Source organism: Papaver somniferum, chromosome 9 (assembly GCF_003573695.1).
Source record: "Papaver somniferum cultivar HN1 chromosome 9, ASM357369v1, whole genome shotgun sequence".
Classification (NCBI taxonomy): Eukaryota; Viridiplantae; Streptophyta; class Magnoliopsida; order Ranunculales; family Papaveraceae; genus Papaver; species Papaver somniferum.
This window is the reverse complement of record NC_039366.1, coordinates 43,210,289-43,214,300: the sequence shown is the minus strand read 5'-3', so window position 1 is coordinate 43,214,300 and position 4,012 is coordinate 43,210,289. Positions and strand designations below refer to the sequence as shown.

Below are 4,012 nucleotides of genomic sequence, written 5' to 3'. Positions count from 1 at the left end.
AAAAAGAGATTTGTAAAGAGTCTTTGTGACTTGTGGAGACAAAAAATGTATAATATCTCCTGAAAAATTCGATACATCTACCAAATTTTTTTACTATCCACGTTCCAATGTTTATTAAAGTACCACATACCAAAATCCAATATAATTTTAGGTCCGTGAGATTGGTATACATAAAAATCTCTAACGATTGTTGACACTAGTTGAGGACATTCTACTTACAACATCGTTAGACATTCTGGGACATCCGGATCAGGCATATTCAGCAGTTGCAACAAAAGACATCATAATACAAGAAGAAGTCATTAACACCAGTATGAGCAGTCATATTACGTACGTGAAAAGAACTGAAGAGAAAGAAAGAGGAGATATCCGGTCAGCGTATCTAGATGAGGGCAGAGTTTTAGACAAGAGGGGAAAGAAATAGTAGTACTACGCAAGTGTACTGCAAGATTGGGTCGTTCCTCTAATTGAAAGAGAAAAGGAGGAAAAAAAAATTGGTTCACTCCCAACACATGAACTCCCAAAATTTTCAAGTCTCCGAACTCATGTAGCAACCATGGATTTCTTGGAATTTAATAACACAAAATTGGTCAAAAAGATCAAAACAAATAATTCCTGGGTGATATAAATATCTAGCTTTTGATACTTTTTATATAGCCAAAAATCAGAAATATACTGCTCAATTATCCATTTTGGATATTTCACCCAGAATTCTTTTTGTTAATTAACTAGAACAGACCAATATACCCCTATCTTCTTTAAATGCTTTGCGGAAAACTTCGATCCAAATAAGAACAGGCTTTTTTATTCAGAGAATGGGTAGTGGTGTGGTGTTGGTGTCGATACGTAAACTAAGGAGCTCCAGTTTTGAGATGTCGATCTGAAGAACTCAATCTTCAATATTTTGTTTCAATCGTCGTTCGATTTAGTATTATACTTTTCTCCAACCTCTATGCAAATCAGTAAGTTTGATTTTAGTATTTTGAAAAAATTTCGATACATAGTTTGATTCTATCAATATTTAAACAAAATACTTGAGATTAAAGCGGTGTATTTGAGAGTTTGAGAAGAATTAGGAGTTGGGTTTTGTTCGAATTCCCTGCGAGTCAAATCCACTGTCGACATATGAGTTAATTTTGATTTCCTCTTATGGCAAGTTTGACACAGATTCTAATGTAATAATTCTCCAATTCATTATAATTTGAAGTTTCATTAGTTAATGTGATTTTCTTTTTTGAAATTTTTGGTTTTGTTCATGCTTTTTTAGGGTTGTCTGAATGGAGTACCAAATTAAGATTAAACAATAACATTTGCTTTGTTTTAGTGTAATTTGGTTTTGAATCATGTTCAGTATGATAACAATATGATTTTGAATTATTTACCTGTTGTTTGTGGACTGTTCAGTTTTCATGTGTAGCGAAGGAAGTGATGAGGGTTGAGTGGTGGATGGTGATGACTGGTGTTGGTGGGGAGTGGTAGATGTTGTTGGTCGGTGGCGGGTATGGTGAAGATGGTGGAGTGTACTGTGAGTGGTAAGGATGGCGAGTGTTGCGGGTAGTACGTGGGTGGTGTGGGCTGGCGGGGGAGGGAAATGCTGATGGGAATGATGAATTGTGCTGGTTTTCCGTGGTAAGTGTTGAAGGTGGTGGGTTGTGCTTGCTGTCAGTTTTCTGGTAAGTAACTAAACCTAGCTAAGAATGAGCTAGATTATTAGATTAATTCGTAAAATAGTTTGAATAATAGCATAACTTTGTTGAGTGCGAATTTAGTAAATGCTTGATAATAAGAGCATTGTTTCTTACTTATTCTTATACTTCTTTTCATAATCCGAAGATGTTAGAAATTATGATTCATTGTATAATGAAATGGATGCAACATGATTTATTAGTCAACTTGCTTCTCGATGTGAGCCTTAAACTGGGATCTGCTGGAATAAGCACCGGGTTGAAGAAGAATTATGGATGTACATGAAAGATTATGTTGTTCAGGATAAAATTGTTTGTGAATTGAAGATGGTTGCGAACACTCAATAGATTGATGCCTGATGTTGATTCGTTTTCATATCCATGAGACATTAAAAGTTTAATTCCTATACTGTTGCAGCAAAAAGCTTGGACCGACCGTAGGCAATGTAACTGATTTTGTGGTCAGTTCGAGGAAGGAGTAGTGGTGAGATGGTCATAGTAGAAATTACAGTTAGTGGTTATGCAAATATGTTAAGGGAGAAGTGGCTTAATGGTTAAGACGAAACTGGGTTTGCTATATTAAAGTTTGAATTGGTTGGAAATGTTGATGTTTGTGCTTGATGAAGCAAATAGGTTGAGGTGCAGGTGATGATTAAACGTGAACTGAAAATATGTTTTGAATGTTGTTATTATTGAAAAGTTGTACTGCAGATGTAAGCTTCGGCATATGGATCAGTTTTCTTTATGTATTCAACTGAATAATAACATTAACTCTATTCATATACTTCTTGAAGATGCTTTGAATCTCCAAATTCTATTTATAGTTATGCATTCTACTGACTCATGTTCAATCGTAGATGCTCTTCATTTTCTTTATGCTAAAATTTGAATGAGTTCAGGAACAACACAGATTAAACCGGTTTCATCCTGCATATTTTGAAAAACCCAGATTTTTGGACAAGATGAAACCAATTGCATCCTGATCATTTCAACAATTTTTTTTATCCTGGACACTCTGGAAAAAAAAAATTTGTCTTGGATGAAACCAGTTTCATCCTGCATATTCAAACAAAAATATATTTTTTTGTCAAGATGCATCTGGTTTTCATCCTGCATATTCAGACTAGATTGTATGAAATATCATGAAGTTACAATTAATTTAAGTAAATTTTTCATATTAATTAACCTGCAATTAAGAAATATACATCCATGGATGAATCCAGGTGATCATAAACGCATGCAAAGATAAAGTTTTTACAAACAAAAAACTTAAACTTCATTTACATTAATATTTTTTTTGTTGCGACTTATTGCTAAAAAATTGAAATGAAACTGCATTGTTAGTCCTTATTCAATTTCCATTACCTACTTTCATTATTGAGTATTCCATATACAAGGTGTACTCATTTTGTGATCATCTTCTTCCTTAGACTACACCCCATGAACAAACAATACCAGAATCAGTTGATTCTCTTCAAATCATTATGTAACTCCCTTGAAAACTCCACAAATTGATCAAACCTGAAATATATTAGTCATGCCATTGTATCAGCCACTTAAAAACTTCACCAGCTCATCCATGTTTCACCAGCACCACTAGGTCAGCTGCAATCTCAACCCGTGACATAATCACTATCTCAGTAAAATCATCCGGCAACTGTAGTTATAACTTTTATTTTCTAACTCCAACTAGCACCAGATCCATAATATGCAATCTCATACCAAATCAAAACCACTGTATTCCTCGTCTAGGCTCTAACCATCCTATCATAACTGCAACAATCAATTAACCTGCCATTGCCTGTACCTGAATCTTCTTGTCAATCTATGCTCAAATCTCTGCAATATCTCCTAACACTCATCTTTCATGCTCCAGCTCCAATGCTTGGCCTGCAATTCATACGCAATCTTCATCCATCAACACAGAGAATCCCATTTACTCCATTTCTGTCCAAATCTCACACAGCTCTAAACATTGCATTCGATAGCACATCCATTTACAGTCTCAACTTCATAATCAGCCATTACAACTCCATTCAGACCATTAGCTGCAGAACATTTCTTGTTCACCTGCAACATCACATTTCCATTGCTGACTCAAAACCCATTTTAACCACCACTGAAACTTCACAAAACTGCAGCCACTACTACTCCTTGTTCTTGACATCACTACCAACAAACTCAGTTAAAATCCCACCTGAACCTCAATACCACCAGTTTACAGCCCAAGCCAACCTGCATCAACTCCATCACCATCTTCATTGTGTTCAAGAGCCAGCCACATCAATACAGATTCTTAACAATCCAAACCTGTAGTTCAATAGCAA

At 35.3% G+C, this 4,012-nt stretch overlaps 1 long non-coding RNA gene across 2 annotated transcripts; it reads left to right on the top strand.

Annotated features, from left to right (window-relative positions):
- Window positions 1-833: 833 nt before the first annotated feature.
- LOC113308002 lies at window positions 834-2,476 on the top strand. Of its 2 annotated transcripts, XR_003339440.1 has the most exons (3): window positions 834-962; window positions 1,405-1,673; window positions 1,834-2,476. It is a non-coding gene; the product is annotated as an uncharacterized LOC113308002 (long non-coding RNA). The 2 variants fall into 2 exon arrangements; XR_003339439.1 differs by lacking the exon at window positions 834-962 and having other exon boundaries at window positions 1,211-1,673.
- Window positions 2,477-4,012: the final 1,536 nt, after the last annotated feature.